Genomic DNA, 13,001 nt, shown 5'->3' with positions numbered 1-13,001 from the left:
AAGAGATGTAGACTTGTATTCATTCAAAACCTTACACACAAATGTTTATGGCACTGTATTCATTTCTAGTGCTGCCATAACAAAGTACCACAAATTAGGTGGCTTTAACAATGAAAATTTATTGTCTCACTGTTTGGGAGGCAGAAATCCAAGATCAAGGTGTCAACAGGGTTGCTTCCTTCTGAGGGTTGTGAGAGAGACTGTTCCATGACTCCTTCCTAGCTTCTGGTGGTTTGCTGGCAATTCTTGGTGTTTCTCGACTTGTTGAAGCATCACCATAACCTCTAGCTTCATTTTCACATGGTGTTCTCTCTGTGTGCATGCCTATCTCCAAATTTACCTTTTTACAAGAACACCAGTCATACTGGATCATGACCTAGCCTAATGATCAGTTATATTCTGAGGTACTGGGCATTAGGACATGAATATATGGATTCTGGGGAGATATAATTCAATTCATAACAAGCACCTTTATTTGTGATATCTCATAACTGGAAACAACCCTGATGTCTTTCAATAGGTAAATATTTAAACAAACTGGTACATCCATACCATGGAATATTACTGAGCAGTGAAAGGGGAAACTATAGATACAGGCAGCAACTTGGGTGAGTCTCCAGAAAATTAAACTAAATGAAAAAAAACAACCCCCAAAAGTTACATACGATACAATTCCATTTATATAACATCCTCAGAATTACAAAATTGTAGAAATAGGGAGCAGATTAATGACTGTCAGGAGGTGAGGGGGCAAGAGAGAAGTGGGTATGGCTAAAAGGGGAACAAGAGGGATCCTTGTGAGAATGGAATGTTCTGTATCTTGACTCAAAAACGTCAAAAGCCTGGTTGTAATATTATACTACAGTTTTGCAAGATGTTATCCATAGAAATTGGGTAAAGGGTATATGGGATCTTGCTGTATTTTTTACAAATGCATGTCAATTTTAAATTATCTCAAAATAAATTTTTAAATAAATATATAACATTTTTTAAGTTTATTCTGTTTTTCTCATATTGCAGTAATCATATGTGATAAAAGCTAAAGATTTAGAAGATAAAGAATAATAAATGTAGAAACATTTAAAGTCATGCATAGTACAGATAAGGTTGAACCACTATTTCTAAAAAGTAATGATGTTACAATTCATATGTAACCTAGGTGACACCTGGGATCACCCTGCCCCTTAAAGTGTGCATAAGCTTGAGTAAATACATCCTTACTCTCATGCCCTTTGCGGTGTTCTATAAAAATTGAAAGTCTCCCCCAGATTTCTGTTCTTGCCTGGAGGTAGGAGCAGAAAGTGATTCAAGCTCACAGATGCCTGTGTTTCAAAGTCCTGGTTTGACTGAATCAGTTCGACCTGTGGTCATCTACCAATTCTGCTCATGGCATATCCAATGTGTTGCAGCCCAGCCTCTTCTTTAAAACTCTATGCTCTTGAGATAGATGTGTGCTTAGTATGTTTTATTAATGATCAAGTGAAGGTGGCTACAGAGAAAATGACATGACACCAATAAAAATACATTAAAACTGAACACCAGGCTTCTTTGCTCTAGAAAGCCTTTGATTCTCCCACAACTGTGTATTGTCACCAAAAGTGTGTCTCAGTCCACTTTTCTCCCAAGGTCTTCAGCTATATGCTACCTTCTAACATCTTGTCTTTTTCCTCTTACTCCTCCACTTTTCTCCCCACATCCCCAAATTCCTGTTCATCACTCATTCAAAGAAGTTTCACCTTCTTATTTGTTGTCTTGACTCCTGGTAGCCCATGACCTCTGAGTATCACTTTTCCAAAAAACAGCTTGTCAAGAATTTTCCTAAACAAAGACATTTTCTTCCTTAAGAGAAATTCTGCCATTTGTTAAAGAAATCCATTTATTTCCCTTATCACAACACAAAATTATATCCTCTCCTACCATATGATCCAGCAATCCCACTCTTACGCGTATGTCCTTAAAAGACAAAAGCTCTAATTCAACAAGATACATGCACCCCAATGTTCACAGCAGCACAATTTACAAAAGCCAAGACATGGAAGCAACATAAATATCCATCGACAGATGACTGGAGAAAGGAGTTTAAAACCAGTTTAAAATTGGTTGTTTGGGGGAAATAAAGGCATCTTAATAATCATTACATGAAAAAATAACAATGCAAATAAGTGAGGATGTCAGTTACAATCATTTTTCCCTCTTTCTTGTTAACCAAACCCCAGCATTGCCTGAGTAGTAATATGCCAAATCCCAAAGGATCAATCATGATGGGTATTATGGGTGAAATTGTATGCCCCCCAAGAACTCAGACTATATTGAATCCCCATTACCTCATAAAGTGACTATATTGGAGATTGGGCCTTTAAAGAGGTAATCAAGTTTAAATGAAGTGATCAGTGCATTAGAGTAAGCCCTAATTCATCATGACTGGTATCTTTGTGAGAAAAGGGGACTGAGACACACACACACACAGAAAAAAATAATCACATAATGCACAGGTAGAAGTCATCTACAAGCCAAGAAGAGAAGCCTTGGGAAAAAACAACCCTGATGACACTTTGATCTTGGACTTCTAGCCTCCAAAATCATGAGAAAATGCACTTCTGTTGTTTGAGCCACCCAGGTATCATTACGGGTGTCACTCTGTTATGGCAGCCTTGGGAAACAAATCCAGTGGGTATAAATCAATCCTGGAAAGTCGTTTATATTTTGCATATGGCCCTGTTACAGAGAATTAGGTATAACAAGAGGTCTTTTAGGTCTTTCAAAGAACTCTTATGTTGTGCTTTAGACATTATTCAATGAAGACACGATGCTTGGAACTGTAACAGCCATCTTGAAAGCATGAAAGAAAGAAAAAGAAAATTCCAGGGAGACTGGTCTTAACCTTTGACACTGATGAGCTGCTGATCCAACCCCAGAGCTGATAATCTCTGGACACCTTATTTTGTAAGTTTTATTAATAAATCTGAATTGTTTGGATTGGCTTTGACAGGTATTCTCTGTTTACAGCCAAAAGCATCAAACCTGTCACACCTCCAAGCATAGCTTTAACTGTTTTCATATAAAGTCAGTCCAGCTCTTTGTCTGAAATCCGGGAGACTCCTTGTCAGAGGTAAAATTAGTATAGCAATCACCAGAATGAATTTGATCACATTTCAGAAAATGGAGGGAACTAGACAGAGGGACACTAGGAAAATACCATTAAAAAGTATCTAAAGTCATTTGGTAGAAGGTCGTCCCTCCCTCGCCTTGGGGCACCAGTTCATTCGTGAAACATTTCCTGAGCATCACCTACTTACACTGTGTTCCGTTGCGTTTTCATTGAAAGGGATATTGGGTTTATTTATACTTTTTTCTGACTCTGGTTCAAGGTTGTTTATTGTGCATATGGAGGCTAAATAGTTTAGCAAGACCCATGTGGCTGACAAACAGAACCGACTGAATGAGGTAGAACCTGGCCTGGTACCTTTGGCTCCCAAAGCAGCCAGACACTGTTACTTCTACTTTCTGCCCCAACTCCATGATAAAGCGCCCACCTGGAAGAGGAAACCCACACTGGTCCCATCAGAAAATACCTGAAGAAAGAACGTTAAAAGGCCCAGTCAGATGGTGGCCACAGAGGGACCGCGCAACTGCGAGTCTCTGCTCCAGGCAGCAGCCCACTGGCACAGGCTGCTTTCTAGAGGAAAGTACCCTGCGTAAAAGCCTGTGGGCGCCACCAGGACACGGCCGACTGCCCTTCTCCCTTGAGCCTTGCTGCCCTAGAGGTGGGAAAACAGCTGACACAACTGGTGGCAAGTTCATCCTTCTGAACTGAGCAACTCAGAGCTGGAGTGACGAGGGGACGGTAAAATGAGCCCTGGGTTTTTGTTTTTGTGTGTATGTGTGTGATGGTGGCCAAGGGATCATTACTTTCCTTCCAGGTGTCCAATAACTGAACAGCCACTTTTGAGGGCGCCAACGCTACCATCTCAGTATTGTTGTTACCCCACTGAGGGGTGGGTAGGGGCTGGCAGGGAGACAGACTGTGTTTTAATTGGCTTCCTCCTGGAAGGGAAAGAGCCAAACGTTTGCGGGATGCGTATTTGAGCCAGTTTCAGAGTCATAAAAGTGCATCTTTGATACACAGAGAGTTTATGTTCTTCATAAAAATGCTAATTGCGATCTTTGCAGAAAGGAGTGGCATGAATGCTTCCCTCTTCGGCTTTTTTAATATGAATACGGTTGTCCTATGTGATGACCTTGTATTCATTAACAAGGGACAAGGCCTAAGTCCTCTCTGCAGCCTTTCAAAACCCACTTCAAGGATTCCACCACTGAGAATCTGAGAGCATTCAAACTCTTTTCATGGAAAACTGGAAAGCAATCTATTTGTTTCTTTAAAAAAAAAAAAATCTCTTAATACAAATACACAGGGGGAGCTTAGAATATTTTTTTTCCTTCAGTGAGTATGTTTTTCCAAGGTCAATTTGGAGGTTCTTCCTATTTGGCTGAGAAAAACTGGAGCCCCGGTAAGCGCGTTCACAGCCCTCTCTGTGGCTTGGAAGCCTTCCCCACCTACAGATGCTACAAGAAGTCGCTGATGTTTTTCCAGGGCCCCACTGTTTGCTTCTCTCGCTCCAGAGAAGGAAGACAGGGTGATGAGTGAGGTTTTATTTGCCCTGAGGGATGACTCATTCAGCAAGAGTTTCCGACCCAGAATCCTCCTCTTTCTTTGCTCTATTCGTCCGCACCCCCAGCCCCTTTTTGTTTTTGGTCTTTGGGCAGGTTTCCATTCACCCTCTCCTGTCAATCTCTCCCTCAAATCTCAAAAAAAAAAAAAAAAAAGACTTTACTTTTGAGTTAAACTTCCCACAATTGCATTCAATTTACTCTGGGAACTCATTTAAAGGGCAGGGGTTTTGAAACATGATCAACAAAATAATCAGTCTGGGTTACGTTAAATAGCATGCTTCCAGACTGAGCCAAGCCTTAAGAGGGAAAACAGCTCCCTTCAGTCCCTCCCACCATGAATGGGACTCTGTGTCTCAAAAACTTTTTATTGAATATTTCCCGAAATGATGTCTGTCTTTCCAACAGGGAGAGTGCGCAGTCTTTCTCAGAACCCAGTCCCATCTTTGGTCCAGCTGCAGGCAGGTGTTACTCAACAGCCTCGGGCTGCTCTGGTGTTCACAATGTCTCCACAGCAGATGCTCTGTGTTCTCAGGAATCCTGATCTTTTTTTTTTTTTTTTTTTTTTTTTTTTTGAAAAGGGGTGGGGTGAGGGGATACTAAATAGAATGGAATCAAAACAAAGTAGACTAACTGGACAAAACATTGCATCAGCTAACCAATTTTTCTTGCAGCCATGCACCCAGGAGGTCAAACATTAAAATTCAGGTTCATAAAAACTGCCTTCTAACACCTCTCCGATGGCTTCTGATTCATTGTAACACATACAAGATACTACTCTTTTCACTGTGTCCTTCCCCATCTGCAAGTTGGACACATAGAAAGAAGGAACACAGAGCAGTAGTATTTCTCATGAAGATACTGCTGTCCGGCTTTATAACGCCCTTTCGTTCTAGGTCACACAGGAAAGAGTCGTATGGAAACTGTCTCTTCTGCATGTTTTGGATCTGGGACAGTCCAGTACTTACCAAGGAGCCCAGGCTAACAGTAGTTTCTGCGGACGGCAGCTTACAGGAGGCAGGCTTAACCCCAGGCAAAAGTGACTAAGGCTGTGTGTTAGAGATAGCAGGGGTTTTAACTCAAGGAAGACATTCTACAAATACCAAATTTAGATCAAAGCTAGTGTCACAGAACCAAGTGCTCACAGCCGAATTAATCAACGTCCAGTGCTGTCATGCTTTCCTGAAGACCGAACAGCTGCCCAAGGAGCAGGATGAGGAAAAGGGGAGAAGCCGGGAGCATGGTATGCTTCCGCGGCGAGTGGAGAGGTCTTCCTGGAAGCGTTGATACCTGCATTCATGAAAGCATATTTAATGAACCAAGTGAAGAATGGCTGGGTGAAGCGAGGGGAAAAGAAAGTAACACAGGAAGAAGGAACCACAGCAGCAAGAGTTTGAGCAATACACAGCACAGTGTGAGGGAGAGAATATATAAATGATGACTGAATGAATGGTATGAAATGAGTGAGCGATGGCAAAGAGCACTGATGGCCTTTGAGAAGGAATATGACACAACCTGATACGTAAACATGGCACCAGTGTGTTGCAGGATCTTGAAAGATTCAGAGGACAGAGAGACCTACGACCTCCCTTGTTTTTCCCCTGTGGTCACACTAAATATACTGATTATGATTAAAATTGTTTAACATGTATCTTCCCCCATGAGAGCAAGTGCTGACTCTTTTTTGTCTTGTCCACTTCAGTCTCCCCAGCACCTGCATTTAGGAAATCTAGCACAGAGGATATATCCAATCAATTTCTGTGTTGAATGGATGAACATATGGATAAATAAATCTATAAAGTATAAAGAAACCTAGGGCAATTGAGAGCCAGGATAGGAACAGAGATAAACCCAGGTAAGTCTCCATGAGGTGCGAAAATCAACAGCACTTGGTAACGGGAAGATCCGATCTGGGGAAGAAGGAGGGAGGAGTCAAAGGTGACCATTTGGGAACTAAGTGTCTGAGGAACACTGCTAGTCTGGGTGGAGATGGGAGGATGTATTCACAGGAGCCAGAGGAGGACCGGGCCCAGATGGAGATGAGGTTACCTTTGGTCCTGTTGAGTTGGGGTAGCGATGGTTCTTGCTGTAAAGTCTAGAAGCACCAAAAGTACAGAACTGGGGCTCAGAAGTGAGGTCAAAGCTAAAGAGAGAGGTTTGATTTTAACTGTAGGGAAGCATTTGTTAAAAGCCGTGGGCAAGGATAAACTTGCCCCGGAGGGCAGGCAGAGAGAAAAAGAAAAAAAAAAAGCAAACAAAGACCAAGCTTTAGGGAGGGTGGCAAGATGAGCTGGTGTCTGAAGTTTGGGAACTGCATCTTGATCTCCTGATTTGGTCATCTGATCTCTTGCCCACCCAGCCAACCCAGAAAGCAGCACGGATCCTTGTCCACCTAGGGAGAGGAGGACTTCAAAAGCACGCGGCATTCCAGGCAATGACTACAGCCACCAGTTCCTGTATCAACCGTTAACAGCTACACAGCGATGGCCACTCCAGGCTGTACATTGCAAACTTATTTTTCCCTCTAATGCCATTTACTGTCTGATGGTGTTATTAAAATGAAAGGATTTTTTTTAATGAGCTGGGAGGAAATCCATTTAACCAAATTGTTCGTAAAAGGAATAAAACACATCAAGACTCTTTTTGCGCCCTTCCACCAGTATAGGATCCTTCAAAAAACCTTCTTATGTAAATATTTACAAGGAGAGTAAAAAAGGAAAGTGGTTTGGGGAGCAACCAGATGGAATAATACAAGAACAGACTTGAATACAGTCAAAAAGGGCTTCAGCAACAACAGGGCATCCTCTCAGGAACCTGCCATTGCCTGGGGGGCAGGGAAGGAAGGATACAGAGGTGAAAAGAAAAGCCGTTCAGAGAGAGCATCTCTGGAGCCCCGTTTCAGCTAATTTCTGAAAACTGGGTTATTGTTTTTCTTAAAATCTTCAAAAACTGATGATAATAGACTCCCTAATAATAACATGTATGAATTGATTCATTATTCATCACTCCTCTAGAACCAACTTCTACTTTCTCCCCGAGTCTTTCTGTACGTGTCAGTGTGGCACATGGGAGTCCATAAGCAGGAGTGGGGCTTCCCCATGGGCTGTCTCCCCAGGTCCCCAGGCCGGCCCCCTTTCACTGCGGAGGTCGGGGGGTCTGTTCCTACTGCTACCCTGGAGCCTACAATCCTGTCTCAGTTTTCATTTCTCCATCTGCCTTGGTTAGCCTGATCACAAAGAAAGGATCGTGAACAGACACATCAATTGTATAATGCTTTGGTTACTGCTTTCATGCCCTCCCCTCACCTCTCACTGGGCTCCCCGATGCAACCCTCTTCCAACTCAGAACATTTGAAGCAAACTTGGCTCACGATGCGCTTTGCAAACAAACCACAAAATAACATGATTGTAAAAATGTTAGCTGCAAAAGTAATAAATAAGGAAATAAATAAGTGCGTAACCACAGAGGCTTGTCTGGCTCCTCGGTCCTCTGACCACAGCAGCCCTCAGCTGTCTGTCCTCACGAGTAGGGAGGCCAGGAAACTGAGACGACACTTCTCCCCTGCCCAGGGGTCTCATAGGCGGAAGTTACCCAGAAATAGATTCTTTTTCCCCTCTCATTGTGAGGTAGACAGTTTTACGTCAAAGCTATCCAACAACTAAAACCCTACCAGAGAATGGGAGGCTGTTGTCTGATTCACCTACCTTTTCTGAGCAGGTAGTAGGGGTCAGGCTTTGTGCCTCAGAGTGTGCGTGTGACGTCTCTTTGGCATATGATTCGTCTCCATGTGCAGATGAGGAAATGGAAGCCCACCAAGAAGCGAGTGGAGGTCAGACGACAACATTTCACGACACGATAAAATCTCCCTAATGACTGGAGTAGGGTGAGGGGGTGTAGGAGAGACATATGTGATGTTTCCCCTGCTGTCAAGCCTGGCTGCTGAGATAGCCTCATTTACAAAGATTTCGGGATTAAAACACCCAAGTCCAAACACCAGGCTTGCCAAGTGTTTTACTGACTTTGACTCTGAAGTCCTGATGGCCCGAAACTTCTCTTCCCCAGAAAACGTCTGTGGCTGGCAAATCCTGCCAAGGCTATGGCCAGTCCAGTCCAATCAAAGGTGAAATGCAAGGCTGAAAGCTGGACCCAAAACTGAATAATAGAGTGCAAAATTTTCAATTCAGCACCCAAAATACTGTATTGAATCCTATTTTATGCCCTAGGACAGGGAGTAAGTATTAGGAATAGAAAACAGAATCGCTGGTGTTTAACATGCACAGAGACAGCAGCCTGCGAGGCACTCTGGTCGGAGCCCGTGCATCACACAGCCACAGAGGACACTGTTCACTGCATGGTCATATAAAGTAGTGTCCCTCCCCAGCGTTGGGCAGTACACATGACCTACAGAGTCATTCAAGAAAGCCTTTCTTCAAGGAGATACCAAAAAAAAAAAAAAAGTCCAGGAAAACACAACCTCAAGTAAGCTAACAATCAAATGTGAGAGACAGACATGTGTGCAAATCTTGGTGGGGGGATTAGAAGCACAATGTATAGGCCAAGAATGGAACCACTGTTCAGTTTAGTAATCTCACATCAATTAATGTCTTTGGTTTTCATAACAACTCCATGAAGAAGGGTTATTATTCCCATTTTCCAAATGGAAACACAAAGCTTCAAAGAAGGAAAGTGATTTTTCGAAAATCTCCAGCTCTTAGGTGGGAAGCTAAGCCCAGTGCCCAGATCCCCAGGCCTCTCCCCTGCGCCCTGCCCGCCCCCTCCCTGCCCCCTCCCCACTTCCTCCCCTGCCCCTCCCCACCCCCTCCCCGCCATACCGGAAATGCTGCAAAAGAAGGACCAACAGTGGCCCAGTGTGCCAGACTCAGGAGCCAGGTGCTGAAAGCCACAGTCGGGGAAAGAGGAAAAGAAACCTTAGGGATGAGGGAGGCAGAAACGATGAGGAGATGGGGGGTAGGACCTAAAATGACTCACAGCACTCTCAGGTTTATTAAAAGTCAAACCACATTATTCCTTCTCCAGAATGCAGCATTCCAAATGCTGCAGGCTTATGGCTTTAGTACAAATTTTATTATAGCTCAATTGGGACGGAACTCTTTCTAAAATCGATTATGCATTTGTCTGTACTCTAACACAAAGCATAAAGAATATAATCCAGCCGTTTCTGAAGGGACTGGAGGCTGTCCTTTTCTTCACTGAACTCTAATGTGTGATGACGCTCTAGAGGACTCTTTTCAGCCTAGAGGACGGCTTGACTTCCACACCCCATCTGCATCGCTGTGATCTTCTGATTCTTGAGGATTTGCAGTGGGGTTTTGTTCTGGTTTTCCTGCCTCCTCTCTTATCAAGCCGCTGCCTTGTACGTCTCTCCATTTGCAGGAGCCTGCCTGTGGTAGCCCCTTCCCCACTTTTAATTTGCTGGTTTGGGTCTCATATATACTTGTACATAACCAAATTCATTAGCAGTTTGTACAAACTAAAATTAATCGAGCTCTGAGTGAAGGACAACAGCCCATCAGCAAGCTGTAGAATCATCGACGCATAAAACTTGAGGCTTTCTTGTGGTTGTGCCCATGTCCTTGGCTCTTATTTGCCAGGTTTTACTTGTATCTTTTCAATGAGTGCTCTTCAAAACTTAAGTAAAACCTGCTTCAGAAAACATCCCAGGAGTTCTCAGCAGAAATTACTTCTGCCCCTGAACTCCCAAGCGACCAGATGTGCCTGTAGTGGGGTGGGGTGGTCACCACTGCCTGCCTCTGGTTTGGCTTCACTGGGGCTGCTCCCACTAATACAGTGGACGTTTAAAGACATGATTTGCATGTTACTTGTCTTACTATCTTCCCCCAACCAGGCCTTTGTCCATAATTAAGACATACATTTTGTCCTTAAGGGGATTTCATTTTAGTAGAAGGGGCAAATGGGAGGAGGAAAAAGGAGAAAAATTAGTGGAGAAGGAAGTCAGGGAGGAAGTGGGGAAGGGAGGAAGAGAAAGAAGACGTGGAGGACCCTAAATTCTCATAGCTTAGTTTGTTTTCCCAGAGTATCAGCAGCTCAAGCTCAGGGCCATTTCTGGCATTATCTGAGTCTTCCGCTAGACTCCATCCAGTGGCTGCCAACGAATCTAGCCAGTTGTCACCAGAGCTAGGATGGAGGACTGAACATGGGCCCCCAGGTGAGCCCCCGCCGTGCCCAGCAGAAAGGACACCCAAGGCCAGGAGGCCCTGCTGCCTGGAGGCTCGGGGCAGGAGGGAGCAGCCCCAGCTGGCAGGAAACAATACGGTCCTGTCGCTTGGGCTCTGCCCTTTCCTGCTTCCCTCCCGGCAGCCTGGCTCCATAGCCCCGAGCTTGTCCTGGGGTGAACTCATCAGAGGCCCTCCCGCTTTCAGACAGGTATTCAAATGAGTGGAAGTTTTATTTTAAAAGACTTTGTTTAAAAATACGGTCTCAGCTCACCAACGCCAGGGTAAGAAAACTAGGCCAGTTTGAAATCAACAAAAATCAAAGCTATTAAACATTGGTTGGACTCCCAATATATGCCCTGCGAATATCCCCGCTTTGGAACTTTCCACGACCTGCCTTCTTTCCGAGTTGTGCCGGAGCAAGTTGATACTCTGCTTCGCCACAGTATCTTCCCTACATGTGCGGCGTGGCGGTGTCAGAGTGTGTGCCTTTTAAGGTCTTTTAAGTGTGTGGCTTTGATGGGTCAGGCTGTGGTGAAGGGTGCTACAGAGCATCTCTGTTGTTTCGGCCTTTCCAGCACCTACTTTCTCCTATTCTGGCAACAGCACTTGACTTTTCCTTTAAAGAACCAGCCCTCCCCCTCTCAATCCATGTGGTTCATGAGGAACTGACCTCAGTCCTCTAGGTTCTGCTTATGGAATAGACCCAGGCTTGGTCAATCCGCACATCTACACTTGCCAGCCACACAACTGAACTGGAGGGCACACGCCTGTATCAGTCTATGCAGAGTTAATTGTGGAATTATTGCCAAAATTACTTGGGGGGAACACCTCAACTTTTGGTTAAGGTTTTTTAACTGATAGGATATAAACATGAAGCTTCTGAGAAACATCAGGGGAAAAGCAGGGAGAGATCAACAGGTGTTTGTAATTAGCAGATACAAACTAATATATATAACATAGATAAACAGTAAGTTCCTACCGTATAGCACAAGGAACTATATTCAATAGCTTGCAATAACCTATAATGAAAAAGTGTATATATATACACAACAGAATAGCTATGTTGTACACCAGAAATTAACACAACATTGTAAATCAACTGTACTACAATAAAAAAAAAGAAAGAAAGGAAAAGAGATGCTTGACAAAGAAGCCAACGCAGAGAAAAGCATAGCTGAAGGAAGATGAGGAAGCCTTGCCCTGATTTTCTCACAATCCCTGTTGCAATTTTTCAGTTCTGTGTCCAAAGTGGGATTTTTCACTTAGTCTATTTTGAGTTGGGTTTCTGTTAGTTGCAATCAGAAGAGTCTTGATTGGTGCAGGTGCAGAGACAAATGTAATATGAAATTTCCATCTTTACAATGCTTTAGATTTTGCGAAGTATCATCATATACAGTATCTCATTAAATATTATATAAAAATTCCCAAAGTTGGCCCTTATCACGTTCCCTATTTCACATATGAGAAAACGGAGATGAAGGAAATGACCCAAGCTCTGGGACCCAGTAGGTACCAGAGCCAGAACTGGACTCTTGTGTTCCGGCTCTAAATCCAGCAGCACCTGTCCTTGTTACAATCAAGAAGAGAAGGCAAGGTGAGCCATGTATAAAATTCAACCACACAAAACCTGACAGTCTGTGAGATGGCGAAATATATATAATAAGGTGGCATTTATATGTCAGTAAAACTGATGGTTCTTAGAGTAAATGTTTTGTGTGCTCACAAGGGTAAGAGTGCTGAGGCTCGCCCAGCACTGGGAAAATGTATGGAGGGGAAGGGATTGCACTGTTTTTAATTTTCCCAGAGGATTTTAAGGCATCTTAGGCTGTCACATCCAGAAAGACCTTTAAAAAAAAATCTTCTAGTCCAATTCCATTTTTTACCCCCACCTCCCAAAAATAGGAAATACGAGGACTAGTAAGAGAAAGGGGCTTGCTATTATTGTTCTTGTTGTTGCTTCATTGGCCATTCATTTATTACCTACTAACTTCCCGGCTCTATTTGCATACATTATCAGCATTGCAAGTTAAATATTATTATCTTGTTTTCAGATTTGGAAAGCAAAACTCAAGAGTTGTTTTTTTTTTTCCCTTGATTCTTTTGTACAAGCTGTGCTCTTATCCCAGGTGCCCTTCC

This window comes from Camelus dromedarius, chromosome 2 (assembly GCF_036321535.1).
Source record: "Camelus dromedarius isolate mCamDro1 chromosome 2, mCamDro1.pat, whole genome shotgun sequence".
Lineage (NCBI taxonomy): Eukaryota > Metazoa > Chordata > Mammalia > Artiodactyla > Camelidae > Camelus > Camelus dromedarius.
The sequence above is the reverse complement of the archived record's forward strand: the minus strand, read 5'-3'. Positions refer to the sequence as shown.